This window comes from Rutidosis leptorrhynchoides, chromosome 2 (genome assembly GCF_046630445.1).
Source record: "Rutidosis leptorrhynchoides isolate AG116_Rl617_1_P2 chromosome 2, CSIRO_AGI_Rlap_v1, whole genome shotgun sequence".
Lineage (NCBI taxonomy): Eukaryota > Viridiplantae > Streptophyta > Magnoliopsida > Asterales > Asteraceae > Rutidosis > Rutidosis leptorrhynchoides.
In genome coordinates this window covers 315,432,233-315,450,346 of record NC_092334.1, presented here as the reverse complement: position 1 = coordinate 315,450,346, position 18,114 = coordinate 315,432,233, and positions in this window count along the sequence as shown.

The window sequence follows — 18,114 nt, the reverse complement described above, 5'->3', positions numbered from 1 at the left end:
CCAGATCATCATCTTTATTCATGATGTCATTGTAACATTATATGAAAATATCTCATCAAGATTTTTCATTTCATTTCAGTTTCATAATATTGCATAATTTATTGCAATTTATGTATTTACATTTATCAATATCCTCTGTAGAAGGAGTATTGATTTGTGGTTCTTGTTGAACACTTTCTTTTACCTCATTATCAGCTGATTTTCTTTTTTCGAGGATTTTTATCTTTGGAACCAATTGGTCTCCCACGTTTCTGCCGTAGCAAAGACTCATGAGTGACATTATTGCCAGCTTTTGTAATTTCAATTCTAGCTGAAGCATTTACTGCTGGTATATATGATTTAGTCACTTATTTTTTGTATCTTTAAATGCATAAAGTAATTAATTTGCAAGTTCTTGCATATGCATTATATTTGAACTTTCTTTTCGCATTCTTTTGTGCGATGATCAATATTCCTTAATTGATGTTCACACCATGAAACATCATTTTATTTATATTTCATTTCTCCCCCTAATATAGGGAACAATGTTTAATTAAAGTGACAATCGACAAAACTTGCTGTAAAAACATCACCCGTCATGGGTTCAATATATCTTATGATTGAAGATGTTTCATATCTAACATATATTTCAATCCTTCTTTGAGGAACCATTTGTTGTGGTTGTTCAATTAAAAATACACTGCACAACCAAATGTTCTAAGATGGAAAATATTTGGTCTCCACCAAAATTAAGTTGGTAATGGAGAATATTTATAACTTGCACTTGATTTAATGCGAATTAATGTCACATCATGTAAATTTACATGTCCCCATATAAATATTGAGAGTTTTGTACTCATTTCTAATTGTCTAGTTATTAGCTGTAAGCGTTTATCTATTGATTCAGCTAAACCAATGTTGTGTATGCACATGAGCAACTGGATGTTCAACAACAATCCTTGTAGACATATAATAATCATTAAAAGCTTGAGATGTTAACTCACCAGCATTATCAAGTCTCATCCTTTTAATGGTGTAATCAGAATAATGTGTTCTTAATTTAATAATTTGTGCAAGAAACTTTGCAAATGCCATATTATGGCTTGATAACACACAAACATGAGACCATGCGTTAGATGCGTCTATTAGAAAAATGGTCCACATGATGGATGAATTGGTCCATATATATACCCTTGAATTCTTTCAAGAAACATTGGTGATTATTTCTCAATGTGCTTTTCATTAATCGCCATATGTGATTTTCATTAATCACCATATGTGTTTTTCGTTAATCACTATATGTGCTTTTCATTAATCACTATATGTGCTTTTCATTAATCACCATATGTGATTTTCATTAATCACCATATGTGCTTTTCATCATATATCATTTTCACCATATGTGCTTTTAATCATATGTGCTGCGCTTTTCGTCATATGCACTTTTCATTATATGCGCTTTTAATTATATGCGATGCGCTTTTCATCATATGCGCTTTTTATCATATGCGCTTTTAATCATATGCGTTGCGCTTTTCATCATATGCGCTTTTTATCATATGCGCTTTTAATCCTATGCGCTTTTCGGTGTTACATAGATATTTCTCATTTTCGATTATCATTGACTGATAATCATATCCATTATGATATATATCAGAGAAACTTAACAAATTTCTCTTTGATTTGGGAGAAAACAAGACATTGTTTACCAAAAAATTCGTACCATTTGGTAATATGAAATTTTGCCTTTTTCGTTTCTTATATCAAGTTTGCAAGAGATGATATAGTATTTATAATTCCCTCATTTGATTTAAATCAATGAAATATTTCTTAGATTTGATCATAGTGTGTATGTTACTACTATCTGCAATACATAGGACTTTACCATTTAATTGATGTTGTATTTCTGCAGGATTCATACTAAAACTTCAAATAAGATAAGCAAATAATGAGTTATATTTCAGCAAGATAATCAAATTATATTACATGCAAACAAGTTATAATCTGAAGTACATAAAAGATAACACTTAATAAAACATATGCGTTATGGTCTAAAACCATTTATTTATGAGTGATACATAAAAAAAACTAGGCATCTTAGAAAATTCAAACCATTCAAGTCTCAAGGTAGCTCAGGGTTAATTTAATCAAGATTTGTCAACAGATTCACTCTCGTTTTCTTTTCTTTTGGGACTTATTTGTAGAGCTAAACAAGATGTTCATGTATTCAAGAAATACTAGACTGATGATCCACGTTACCAGATCATTAATAAGAATCTACGGAATTCTTATAAGAGCGTCTACTAATATCTTTAATTTTATTCTTTCATGGATCACCGTTATTATTATTATTATTATTTTTTTTTTTGATAATTAATATCGTATCTATCTTTGAGTATTTTCCATAATACACTTGGATTTTCGATCATATAATATGTAGATTCTAAGGACTCGTCAATATGTTTGCTAAGAAAAATACTTACTATTGCTTTCTCTTGTTCGGAATAATTGTTATTTTCATTCAGGGTTTCTAAAATACCGTTTGATTCGAGATGTTTTTCTACATTCATAACCCATGTTAAGTAGTTGTTCCCACTTGTTCTAAATGAGCAAATTTAAGCCTTTTCAAATTCGACATTTTCTATTATCAAAAAGATGAATAACATAAATCATAATCATAATCAACTTCTATTCATAGACAAATAATAAAATGAAATTAGAATCATTTTAAATTCATAAGTAGCAAACAACAGAATAATGGTATGATTACAAATAATAAAACCACAAGGGCAGGATAGAATATAGGTTCACCCGGTGGTATATTAGCAACAATGATGATAGTTAATATGACCAATACAATAGGAAAAATCATCCTTGTGTGAATCATTTTTACAAAAACTTTTTGAGAGTAGTAATCTGAAAAATGAAGATTGATTTGTGAAAATGTGAAAACGGAGATGTTTATTTTATATTTGAAAAATATAGTTGTTGTAACGTCGTCAGTTGACGTTAACAACCGTTATGTATATATGACCGTTGTAACGTCGTTAGTTGACGTTAACGAATAAAGTCACTATATCAAAACGCGTATGAGTAATATGAAGGACAAGATTTTTTTTCTTCTTATTTTAACTTTTAAGATTTACTTTTAATAAAAATACAAACTACTTTTTCTTATTTTAACTTTTAAGATTTACTTTTAATAAAAATACAAACTACTTTTTCTTATTTTAACTTTTAAGATTTACTTTTAATAAAAATACAAACTACTTTTCTTATTTTAACTTTTAAGATTTACTTTTAATAAAAATACAAAACTACTTTTCTTATTTTAACTTTTAAGATTTACTTTTAATAAAAATACAAACTACTTTTTCTTATTTTAACTTTTAAGATTTACTTTTAATAAAAATACAAACTACTTTTTCTTATTTTAACTTTTAAGATTTACTTTTAATAAAAATACAAACTATTTTTTCTTATTTTAACTTTTAAGATTTACTTTTAAGAATAAACATTAGTATGCATGAAATAAATAATGATTAATTGCATAAGTAATCATAAATGTTAGATAACATATAAAGACCCCATCGTATTCGTATTGATCGGAATTAATCTCGACCCATGGTACCGTGTTGTCAAATGACGTGTTGCGTACATAAAGTACCGTGTTGTCAAATGACGTGTTGCGTACAATCATGAGGTCTTATTAACATAAATATAAATGTTAGTGAAGTTAATAAAAGTTAGATTACAGAAAATATAATTCAGGTGGTATAACCGACCATATATAACTTAAATAACATAAATATAAATGTTAGTGAACATAACTGTAAATGTTAGTATACATAAATGAATGTTAGATAACATAAATGTAAATGTTAGTATACATAAATAAATGTTAGATAACATAAATGTAAATGTTAGTATACATAAATAAATGTTAGATAACATAAATGTAAATTAGGCGACAGTGTCGACCATATATCATTTAGGTGGTATAACCGACCATATATTAGTTAGGTGGCAGAGCCAACCATATTTAGTATAAATGTTGAGATAATCGTGCTGATAACGTGTTATAATTCAGTAGGCTTATAACTACCTTTAGTGGTTCTTGACTGTAGAAGGTATATAGAGATAGAGATACTGTAAAACGGAGAAAACAAAGGTTGAACAAAAGGTATGAGTAATTGGTTTTTTATTTATAGAAAAATGTACAATGAGAGTTTGGTGGCATTTGTAATCTAGAGAGAGAGAGTGTTTTTGTTAACCAAAAAATACATCCAATAAACTCTAACTCAACACACCTATTTATACTCAAAAAAATATACTATGCAATATGTATAATAATAATAAAATTATCATCCAATTATTACTTTTATAACAAATTCTTAATTATTTAAAATTAAATAAAGGTATTAATCTTGTGGTTCACATGGGCCATGCGGGGTCTTCTTCTAAACGCACCCTTAGTTAAGGCATCACAACTTTATTAGTGTCTCTGTGTTAGATCAGTTTATTTAAGATAAACGACTTTTTTATTTATTAAATTTTATTGTTTTAAGTTAGTTAGTTGTTTGCTTGAAGAAATGTATGCTGGGGTGCAAACCTATCGTATATAGGAGGGAAGGAGACAAAAACAAATGTATGTATATAAGTCTAAGGAGAAGTCCCTCTAATACCAATTGGTTTTAGAAAAAGGATGGACTCTTGGGCTTATATTGCAGGACATTGTGTTTGGGCTATGCGATCTTACAAATGGCATCAGAGCTATGCTATAGCCCGATGTGGTGAACAACGCAGTGGTGGCGCACCCCTAAGCGCACGGTGCGACATGGCACACCCCTCAGTTTGCCAACGATAATGGAAGAAAACTGAAAGAAAGAGATCGGCGGTATAAGAGGCGTGTCCCGGTAGTGAAAGAAAAGAGACCGGTGATATAAGATAACGGGAGTATCGTTGAAGGGGAGGCTCGGTGATGTGGTCTTCGATTTGAGGGGAGGATGTATGTGTATGATCTTACATGTCTATTTAATCATATACATACTTGAACCTCCTTGTGTTCATTATTAATATAAGGATAATAAGACAAAATTTCATTCATCGTCTCTGAACTTTACATCAAATTTGACTTCTCGTTCTTTTTTTTTTGCATCCCTCGTCCCTAATGTATCACAATTCTACATCCCTCGTCCTTTTTCTTGACTCCTCGTCCTTTTTCTTTCTGTCAATTTTACATCCCTCGTCCCTAAAAAGGACGAGGGATGTAGAATTGTGATACATTATGGATGAGGGATGCACACAAAAAAAGGACGAGGAGTCAAATTTGATTTGAAGTTCGGGGACGAGGAATGAAATTTTGTCGGATAATAACTTTGAATATTATCGATGATAGTTTGACAAGTCACTTAACACTGCATGCTAATCAATTCACCTTAATTAAAAACAAGTGTGTTAATTGGTACAATTGCATTCACATGTATGCCGAGTTTTTTAAAGGAAGGTGGTAGTATTCAAAAGTATTTAAGGATATGTTGTACTTTTAAAAGTATTTATCATACTCCCTCCGTCCCAGATTAATTGTCCCCGGATAAAAAACACACAGTTTAAGAAATGTCATTATCACACTGTACTTTTTCTGTACTTTTTTCTTACTTTACTGTTTTACCCTCAACTAATTAATTAGAAATCGCTTTCACCTTTGTAATTTAATTAATTCATTAGGGACAATATTGTAAACATCATCAAATTTACTTTCCATATTTGGAAGTGGACAATTAATTTGGAACGTTTCAAAAAGGAATACTGGACAATTAATCCGGGACGGAGGGAGTATTAAATTTTGTTTTATTTTAGCTTTATTGAAATTGCTAAAGTCTCACAACAAAGGATTTCTTTAAACTATCTAATATCTTTAAAGGGCCCTATACGTAGCTACAGTACGCATCGCATCGATGGAGTATTTTAATTGAACAAGGTATAAACTATGGGGATGATTCTAACACAACATTTTTTGATCCTCACACACCAATTTAAAGAAATGGAGTATTATTAGAAGAGTAAAAGGTTAAAATAGGTGTGTGAGGATCAAAAAAGTGTGTTAGAATCATCCCCCATAAACTATCGGACTAACAATCAATAATTATTACATACATATTATTATTATTATTATTATTATTAAAAGAAATTTTTTAAACGAAGTCCTAAATGTTATGACTAAAATGATATACTTTTTATTTATAAATTGTTAAAGGTCACCTTTAACAACCTCCTTATTACAACAATTATAGAATTATAGATTATAGATTATAGACTTAGAATAATACTAAAAAAAATTTAATAACGATTGTTATTAAGGTGTATAAAAGTATCTGTACAGCCACATAATCGTCATTTTAAATTAAATAAATAACTGTCACGTACAAGATTTTGATGCACCTTAAGGAACGTCATTAGAAAAATTCTAATACTGCTAATAATAAAATACTAAGCAGATATTTTATTATAGTTAATCTAAAATATAAAACGGTTCAATAGTTAACGATTAGATGTTCAAATATAACCTGAATTGAAATATTTTAGTTACTCCCATTCCACCATTAAAACTTAAACCCTCGATCTTACCTTCATTTATAGCGAAAACTGAATTAATTTTATAATATTTTGCTTGTTCAGATAGAAAAATTGTTTAAATGAAGTCGCTGTTTTTTTTTCTATTACGACAACTTGAGTTTAAATACAAAGGAAAAATAAAGGAATCAAATTAGAAATAATCCATTAAGTATGAAGTTTTTAAGTGTACCGTAAAAAGAGGGTTTACAGTAGTAGTTTATTATGTGACTTTTTTAATATTCAAACTAAATGAAAAAAAAGTGAGAAAATGTAATATGTTAAATATCTTTTAAAGTGCTAGACATCATTAAATACTTTTTAAAAATACCACACTCACTTAAAAAAACTCCATGTATGCCTACGAAGCATTCTCTTGGGAACTTGATAACCATGATTAATTAATTTTTTTCTGATTCTTTTTCAAAATACTTATATATTTGTCACGTAGACTTATGAAAGTATTAACTAGTGCAGCGACCCGTGGAATCACGGGGTTTTAAAGAAAAAATTGTTGAATGATATTTATAACTGACGAATATTATTTAAAACAAAATATGGATCTTATATAACCAAAATTTAGATAAAATAGCATAAGTGATCAAGTTCGACAAAGTATCTTACACCAATGTTTTAATGAATACTCAAAACAATCACATTCAAAAAGTACAATCCAAACCCGTAGTCTCAAAATACAAAACTTTAACAAAGGAAAGAAAAACAGTGAGCTTTCCTGCAATTATACACTATGGCAGATAAATATTAAATATATATCATTAAAAGCAAATTGAAACTGAACATAAGCTTTAAGAAATTAGCCTATTTCAAATGCTTATTTTGGCAACTTTAATTCTATGTTTTAAATGATCTTGCACACAATCATTATACAAAAACTACTCAAGTGCATGTTTTAGTTTCTCTATATACAATCCTATGACTAAGCAGCCCTCAAATAAATATACATGTCAAAATGGGTTGCAGCTAAGAAAAAAACAAATGGTACTCTTCTACCGTGCTCTTCTCCATTTCAGTTCACCTTTAAGACCATGACCTCAAGCTATATTGCACTTGGACGCCTTCACATCTCAGATCCTCTTGGGTTTATTTTCAGTATGTACATTACTAAATGGGTCACTCTTAAATGGGTCATTAAATTCAAACAATACAAACAGTCAATCAAATAGTACATTTATGTATTTCATGTGTACTAAATGGGCCACTCTTAATTGGGTCATTAATTTCATAGTGTCTTGTGACACCCATTAAACCCGCAATTCATTTTTGCGCCTTCACATATGAGTCATTCAAATGAAAAAACTTAGACAAAATTGCTGAAATAGTCCCTGTGGTTTGTACCAAAATGCTGGTTTAGTCCCTGTGCTTTTTTTTTGATGGATTTGGTCCCGGTGGTTTGTAAAAGTTGCTGATTTAGTCCCTCTGACCGACGGCCGTCAAAAAATGCCGTTAACTCCAGTCATGTGCCAGACATGTGAGGGTATTTTCGTCAGTTTCTTTCATTTATTAGCAAAATTGCTGAAATGGTCCCTGTGGTTTGTACTAAAATTGCTGAATTGGTCCCTGTGATTTGTACTAAACTTGCTGAATTGGTCCCTGTGATTTGTACCAAATCACAAATTCCATAATTAACACAAATTCATGATCTGTACATTTCAGCTATATTCATAAATATATATAAATAATACTCTGTAATAAACCCATTTAATACTCTGTAATAAACCCATTTAATTTCAAAATTCCATAAAGAACCTGTTAAACTTTTTTGCTTCTAAAATGAAATCAAATTAATAATAAACCCATTTAATTTCAAACCCATTTTCAATTAAGATCTGCAATCGGACATCAGATCTGAAATCAAAGATCGATTGTTGCTACAAATCTGAAAAGCGATAAGATCTACAAACCGATTAGATCTACAAATTTGAAACTCGATTGTTGCAGCTCTCGTCAGAGAAAACGAACGTTCGCCGGAGATGGTGACGGTGGTGGAAGTGAATTTAATTAATTTCAGATTAATGAGCTAAGGATGAAGATGAGAGGAAAAGGAGGGCGGTGGTGGAAGTGAATTTAATTAATTTATGTTTGGTGTTGATTAGGATTTGATTATTTGATTTTAATAAGTTCTTGTAATGTTTAATGGAAATGAATTTGGTGTTCTTGAGAGTTTTAATTTTCCAGATCTGTTGGTTATTTTCCAGATCTGTTGGTGCCGGCGGTTTTCGATTGAAGGTATCAACTTAGTAATTTGCAATTGAATGTGAAAATGGTGGATTTGAGTATAATTTAGAGTTTATAGTTTGTATATTTATCTGAGTACGAAACCCAGATTCATATTCGATTTTTTTTATAATTTTTTTTTGCATATATGAAATTATATTTATTAATTGGTTTGAATAATATGAATAGATTTTGAAGAATCTGATGTGAATTTGAGTATAATTTAGAGTTTATAGTTTGTAGGTTTATTAAAATGAATTTAGGGTTTGTTCATGTTTTTTTGGCGATAAAGATGAAGGTGAGGAAGAAAACATTTTTAGAATAAAGATTTCAGCAATTTTTTTACAAACCACGGGGACCATTTTAGCAATTTTGGTACAAACTACAGGGACGATTTCAGCAATTTTTTAAATAAAGGAAAGAAACTGACGAAAATACCCTCACATGTCTGGCACATGACTGGAGTTAACGGCATTTTTGACGACCGTCGGTCAGAGGGACTAAATCAGCAACTTTTACAAACCACCGGGACCAAATCCATCAAAAAAAGCACAGGGACTAAACCAGCATTTTGATACAAACCACAGGGACTATTTCAGCAATTTTGTCAAAAACTTATGAGTCATCAAATAAATAAACTTGCACATTATATATAGTGGAACAAAGAAGGAATGCCAAAAATCCAACACAAATGAACAAATAAATAATAAGTGATTTTTGCTGATTAGTGTCAAAAAAAATATATTAGTGTCTTCACAAAAACTCCATTTCCGGATGATTTTTGCTGAATCCCATCACTAACTTAGATTTATCTAAAAATATTAATTAAAAAAACATGATAAATTCACAACATGATAAGTTCACAAGATTATAAGAAAGTCATTAATGGTGTATCCTATCGTATACACGCATAAAGGTATAATGATCGTATGAAATTAGCATCAGGAACACTGGGAATAATAGTTTTTGTGAAACTATCCGTCAAGGGTTCTCCACTGTACAGGCTGCTTCCGTCATGCATAAGCACTGGAAGCCGCCTAGCGCTTAAGCCCTGGCCGGAGAGCGCCATATTCAGCGCAAACTTCGGATCACGAATAACAGAACGTATCATCATCTGACACGTGTCCCCAAACAATCCGGTGGATCTGTCACTATAAATAGACCCCTTGGGTCGTCATTTTACACATTCAGACATTCTGACAACTTGTGAGCAGAGACTTCACCGTTCTCTCTCACATAGTACTTTCTCTCACTAGAAGTCATCCGGCTAACAGCTAAACGCTAAACGGACAACAGATTGATTAAGCCACCCCACAGATTTTCAGATCTGTGTACCGGGTCTGCAGGGATTATTTCTCAAGGGTAAAAATCAATCGGCAACACTCCCCCACCTTTAGCTAGATCACTTCTAGTATTGTGCTAACACACTAAGCCTTACCTCATAAGGAAATAGGTGTTAACAATGGCGCCATCCATTATTAAGACGAATCATCTCACCAACACTGGCAAAGAAGGCAAGGGTAATGAATTGGTACCCATAGAAGTAGGCATGATACATCCATGGAAAGCTGAACAACGGAGGAAGGAAGAAGTGTTAGAAGATTGGGAAGAGCAATTAATATTATTTCCTTCTATGTTTAACACAAATCCATCTGATGGTCCAGTGGTTATAGAAGCACGAGTTGCTAATTGCTTAATACGCAGCATTTATACTGACACATGAGCTGGAGCAGACATTATGTATGAACATTGCTTCATACAGCTTCCGAAAGATGTGCAAGAAAAAAATGAAGGAAACATATGTGCCGTTAGCAAGTTTTACAAGTGAACCGTCTTGGTCTGAAGGAAGTATTCTGCTTGAAGTAACCTTGGGCAAGTCACCATTAAGACGCACAGCCAACATTGAGTTCCTGGTAGTTAAAGCAAATTCACAATACAATATAATTTTGGGAAGAACTGCTTTAATGACATTTGGGGCTGTAACATCAACTGTGCATGGCATGATGAAGTTTTCAACGCCAGGCGGAATAGCAACGTTGTATGCAGAACGGCAGAAGTTAATTGAGTGTTCTCAAGTAAAAAAAACAATAATTAAGCCAATAATACATGATGATGGGTCAATTTCGCCAAATCCACAGTTTCCAGATCAAAAAATCATAATTGGACATACTTTATCTATGGCATGTAAAGAAAAATTATACAACATTTTGGCAACAAATTTAGACGTTTTTGCATGGCAACCGTCTGATATGACCGGTGTCCCTAGGAAAGAGGCAGAACATAGGTTAAATGTGATCCTAACATGCATCTTGTTTGTCAAAAGAAACGAGGCATGGCGCCAGAAAGAAGCAAATTCCTCCTTCATGAGGTACGAAGTTTGGTGGATGCTGGGATCTTGCGAGAGGTAAAATATCAGACATGGGTGGCCAATCCAGTCATGGTTAGGAAGCCGGACAACTCATGGCGGATGTGTGTGGATTTCACAGATATCAATAAAGCATGCCCAAAGGATAATTATCCCTTACCTGAAATCGATTGGAAGGTTGAATCATTGGCAGGGTATCGATTTAAATGTTTCTTAGATGCAGCTAAGGGGTATCATCAAATACCTATTTCTTTAAAAGACGAAGACAAAACGGCTTTTCACACGACGGAAGACATATTCTGTTACATGAAAATGCCTTTTGGACTGAAAAATGCAGGAGCAACATATCAACGACTTATTGATATGGCTTTTAAGGATCAAATTGGGCGAAATCTGGAAGCGTATGTGGACGATATTGTTATAAAAAGTCATACTGAAGAAAAGATGTTACGAGATATACAAGAGACTTTTACATCTTTGCGAAAAATCAACATGAAATTAAATCCCAAGAAGTGTACGTTTGGTGTGGAGGAAGGAAAATTTTTAGGTCATATAGTTACAGAACGAGGTATTAAAGCTAAACCTAAGAAAATTCAAGCAATTGAAGACATGAAATCACCGGTCAGCAAGAAAGACGTTCAAAGATTACATGGATGTTTAGCAGCATTAACAAGATTTCAGTCTAAAGCAGCTGAAAAGTCGCTTCCATTCATGAAGGTGTTAAAAGGCTGTCTAAATAAAAAAGATTTTGTATGGACGGCGGAAGCCGAAAATGCATTCCAAGAGGTCAAGCAGTTGTTGAAAACGTTACCTACATTAACAGCACCAAAAGAAGGGGAGACCTTAATTTTGTATTTAGCTGTCTCAAAAGAAGCAATTAGTTCTGTCTTAATCACAGAACGGAACGGTGTGTAAATGCCCATATATTTTGTTAGCAAAGTATTGCAGCTCAGTGAAACGAATTATCCACCACTTCATCGCATGGTTTATGCCCTTGTGCATACTGCACGACGTTTACGAAGGTATTTTCAAGGTCATCCTATCTTGGTGTTAACAGATCAACCATTGAAGCAAATACTCCAGCGTCCGGAATCATCTGGGCGTCTAGCAAAATGGGCCATCGAGTTGGGGGAATATGAAATCAATTTTGCTCCCCGGAATGCAGTTAAAGGACAAATTTTGGCAGATTTTCTCCTGGAAACAAATGAAAAAGTGGAATACGACAATAAAGTGGCACCACAACAGCATGTGAGGGAATTACACACTGATAGGGCCTCCAGTGAAGAGGGAACAGGTGCAGGACTGGTTTTAACAAGTCCAGACGGAGAAGAGTATACTTATGCATTGAAATTTTGTTTTTATGCGTCCAACAATGAAGCAGAGTATGAGGCATTACTCTCCGACTTAAGCATAGCAGTGGAAATGGGTATAACAAATTTACGAGCATATGTTGATTCTCAAATTGTGGCCCAGCAGGTTAATGGAACGTTTGATGCAAGGGATATGATGTGCAGCGGGGTAGTATATAAAATAGTTATTATTTTACTAGAAAAACTATTAAATACGATACAATTTTACACAAGATATTTATTTATTTATAGAATGGATATACTTAAACCTTGCTACAACACTTATAGGCAGTGTACCTAATCGTACAGTAGTGTAGTTTTTAGTAAGTCCGGTTCGTTCCACAGGGAAATCTTTAAACAAAGCTCAACGCTATATTAGTTTACTTTTATAAAAATACAAATATATATATAAGTGATATTATTATTATAAAGGGGGGTTTTTACCGTTTAATGACCGGCTTGTCGATTTTAAAACTTTAGTCGCAGTTAAAACCTAATGTAAAATATAAAATAAATACAAGACTTTAAATTAAAGCGTAAAGTAAATAACGATAATGAAATTGCGAATAATAAAAATGCGATAAAATTAAATTGCGATAATTAAAAGTACGATAATTAAAAGTGCGATTAAATAAAATAACAATAAATAAAAGTGCGATAATTAGAAGTGCAATTAAATATAAAATAAAGGAAATTAAATATGAAATAAAAGAATTATGCTTATTTAAACTTCCGTAATCATGATGTTTGACGTGTTGATTTTAGTTTTATGCCCATGGGTTAATTGTCCTTTGTCCTGGATTATTCAATATGTCCGTCTGGTTTTTGTCCATAACAGTCCATCAGTCATAAATATAAATTGCAAGTGTCCTTGTCAAATTATTATTATACCCGAAGATAAATATTCCAACTAATTGGGGATTCGAATTGTAACAAGGTTTTAATACTTTGTTTAATGAATACACCAGGTTATCGACTGCGTGTAAACCAAGGTTTTACTACTTTGTTAACAATTACACCAATTACCCTTGAATGTAATTTCACCCCTGTTTTGATTATTCTAGTGGCTATTAATCCATTCCCGTGTCCGGTTAAATGAACGATTATTCGTACAAATAAATACCCCGCCCATCGTGTCCGATCGAGTGTATATGGTAATTTATAGGGACGCCCAATTGTAAATCTTTATATTAACATTAACAAACTTTCATTTAGTTAAACAAATATAAAGCCCATTATTAGCCCATAGTCTAATTTCCACAAGTGTCGTTCTTTTGTCCAAACCCCAATTATGGTACAAAGGCCAATTACCCAATTTTAGTAATTAGCCCAACATCATGATTACTTCGTTTTAAATAAGCATAATAATAACTTAGCTACGAGACATTAATGTAAAAAGGTTGAACATAACTTACAATGATTTAAAATAGCGTAGCGTTACACGGACAGAATTTCGACTTACACCCTTACAACATTCGCTAACATACCCTTATTATTAGAATTATAATTAAAATTAAAATATAAATTATAAATATAAATATATTTACGTATGAAGAGGAAGAGAAAAAGATGATTTTTTTTTGATCAGAATTCGGGTTGCTTTATAGCCAGAGTCGAATTTTGGGGCTCCGCGACTCGCGGCAAAAGCCTCTCCAAACTCCGCGAGTCGCGGAGATAGAAATTACAGCTCAGTCCTTGGAGTTTTCTCTGCCGACGGTTTTTAATATATTAATATAATATATATAATTAATATAATTAATTATATATTATATTATATTTATATACATAGTTAACTTGTAATTTTTAGTCCGTTGCGTCGAGCGTTAAGAGTTGACTCTAGTCCCGGTTCCGGATTTTCGAACGTCCTCGCGTACAATTTAATATCTTGTACTTTGCGTTTTGAATCTTGTACTCTTGTGATTTCGAGACGTTTCTTATCAATAATTGGAACCTTTTTGATTGTCTTTTGTACTTTTGAGCTTTTTGGTCGTTTGCGTCTTCAATTTGTCGAATCTGTCTTTTGTCTTCACCTTTTATTATTTAAACGAATATCTCTTGTAAATAGAACAATTGCAACTAAAAGCTTGTCTTTCTTGAGGAATAATGCTATGAAATATATGTTCGTTTTTAGCATTATCAAATATTCCCACACTTGAGCGTTGCTTGTCCTCAAGCAATATCGTCTTGAAATACTAGAATCACTTCTTTATTCTTCACACTTTGTACATCAGTGATTTCTATACGGCGGTATAAACAATGGTAGTAACGATATGGTTTACAGTCCCACATGACTATAAAAATTTAGATCCATTAAGGAAATTGGATCTTTATGAAAACATTTGATCTTTTGAAAATTAAATCTAGTTTTTACCCTAGATAAGTTTTCCGGAATAACCCTTTACCGATGTTTGCAAAATATTTGTGGGTTTGGTGGGTTTCAGATTTGAAAATTTTAGCTCAAAACTTGCGGTTTTGTGTCACCCACTTGCTAACCTTGTATTTGGAAAGCAACACGTCCAGTTTACTTGTTCCGTATATTACCTTTCGGCAAACTACCGTCCGGTTGTAAAGGAAAGCGTTGAACAAGCAACTGTTAAGGCAATGTCTCGTGACATGCTTTTGATTATGGTTTATAACGTGTCGGACGCAATTACTATCCTTGGTAGGAGCAATAGTAAAGCTCACCCTTATAATTTTTCGGTCTGGCACAAGGTCCTGTCTTTGACCATGCTATGCAACCACCGTTCTTACGGTTGACACCCGATTTGGTTCAGGTGACCTAATGAATTCCAGGTGAATTCCTAGGATTTTACGTTCAATGGTAATGAACGCATTGAAAATAGGGTTTTCAGAAAACAAATCGGTTTATAATTTTGATCAAAATATTTTCTCGTTTAAGCTCGAGTTTAGATATCATCGAATTCCATGAGTTTGTAATTCTCAATCTTTAAGGTTAATCTCTAGGATTGAGTAATATCAGTCTTAAAAGCTGATTTTTAATCTTTAAGGAGATTATCCTTTCTGGGGATCTGATTCATTAGTCTTATCCAGCTAATTTGCATGGTGCCCCCCCATTGTACGAGATAAATCCTTCTCATGGTTAGGATAAATCTGACCACTTGGCGACCCTGTTTAATGCTGAGGTCCGTGGATTTCCTGCTGATTTTAGTGATGACTTTTCTAGATTTTTCGTCAACCTACAGCTGGTCTGAACGACAACTTCATGACCTAAATCAAGAAGCGCGTGTCTTTTTCGGAAGACTTTACTTCCTTTTAATGATGGAATTGATTCATCGTGTAGATCCATCTCTTCTTTTCTTTCATCGGGTAAAACAGTTTAGTTTAGTCCAAAGCAAAAGTATTTTCAGTTATTTGTTACAGATATATGTGACATATGTTTAAAATAACTTGGTAAATTTTCCCACACTTGGCTTTTATTTTCCTTTTTATCGTCCTCTATTCCATTTTAAATGAATTTTAACATTTTAGTTTGTTTCTCAATTTATGTCCTTTCCGAGGTAACAATAATTTCGGTGTTAAAACCTAGTTTTATCGTTCATAAATATGTATAAACATGATTTTAATTCATTTAATTGAAAATTTTGAAAAATTTTACTAGAATTGGGTAGTCAGTATATAAGACTAGGGCTGTTCTTTTTTATCAGAGAGCACTAGATTCTAATACAACTACTGCTTTACTAGTATTTTTAATGGTAACCAAGTGTTTAATATAAAAATTTTAAAATCCGAAAGAATTTAATCCCTTCCCACACTTAAGATCTTGCAATGCCCTCATTTGCAAGAAATCAGTAACAATTTAAATTATTGAGGGTGATTTGTGTGAAAATGATTAAATTTTTACCAAAGTTTCCAAATATATTGGCGTTTGTTTGCTGAATGATAAATGGTGCACATCATTTGTTCATCCCGTCTTGTTGTTATTTCACATATATTTTGCATCTTGTCGTCAAAATTAGTTGCTTTTGCTGAACTTAATGCCAGTCTTTGAAAATGCGTTGTTTTACCCTGTTGTGTAAATAAGATAAACTGCAAACATATATACATATTTTTGAAGTTTGGTTTATTACCCCACATTCAAAAATTATTAAAATCTAAGAATAAAAGTTAGATAATTATAAAAATGATTACAATATTAACAAAAATATTAAATGTATCAATAATTACAAATTATAAAAAAAAAAAAATAATAATAAAACTAAGGATGATATTGGTACCAATAGGGGTTCCACGCATAACCATAAGTGCTATAGAATGCTTCGGCAGGGTCATACGTAGGATATGGTGGCTGCATCTCTATCGACCAAGGAGGGAAGACGGGTTTCGGTGTAGGAATATAGTTTCTACCTATATGTTGGCAATGCGCTATGATCTGGTTCTGATGAACTTGCCAATCTTCAAATGCTCTCTGTCTAGCATTTTCGTATTCCTGAGAAGCTATAAACCTATGCATTTCTTGCATCTCATTCCCCCCTCCTACATTACCTTGTTCCTGGTTTCTCTCTACCTGTGGATGTCTACCATTGTATCGTACTGCGGCGTTATTTCGCCGCTTCAAAACTTTCGCACCATGGTATACATTTAAACCTATAGTGTCGCGGGGTTCCGGCTCTTCTACTAATAATCCCCCCCGACTTATATCCACACCGAGATATTCACCAATCAAAGTAATAAAAATACCACCTCCTATTATGCTATGTGGACGCATCCCCCGAACCATAGCTGATAAATAATAACCCACACAATATGGTATACTTACAGCGCTGTGTGGGTCTCGAATACACATATGGTAAAACAAATCTTGTTCATTTACCTTTTCTTTGTTTTTACCCCTTTGTGTAATCGAATTAGCTAAAAACCTATGTATTACTCTTAATTCGGCTCTATCTATGTCCAAATAAGAGTAGTTTCCCCCTTTGAAACGGTGATGGCTTGTCATTTGACTCCACACACCGTGTGTATCAAAATTCTCATCTATCTTTCTACCGTTTAGTATCAATCCTCTACAATCGGCAGACGCTAACTCCTCAGGCGTATATATACGTAAAGCCTGAGCCATGTCCAGTAAAGACATGTGGCGCATCGAACCGCCTAACAAAAATCTAATAAAAGAACGATCGGTTAAACTAGCTACCCGATCATTCAACTCTATACTACATAACAACTCTTCACACCATACTTTATATACAGGTCTGCGTATGGTGAATAAACATATCCAGTCATTAAAAGAAGAATTACCATACCTCTGTACCAGTAATTCCCTAATTGGCCCGTCCAATTCTACAGCTTCCAAGGGTCCCCATTCTATGACCCTCGGTACCTCAACAACCTTAGAGTGAAGAGTATGCAAACCCCGTTGATATTTTGGATAATCTATCCAAAGTCTGTCAAATCGCAGGTTCGGGTGCAACTGTTCCAAGTGCATATCTGAAAAGGTCATGACTGGATGAGGTACATCCTGCTTGTAGTAGTTATCTACCTCCTGTTGTTCCAAGTTCTCAGCAGGAGCATGGCGGGCTTGGGATGAAGATTCACCCCTTTCATTCTGCAAAACAC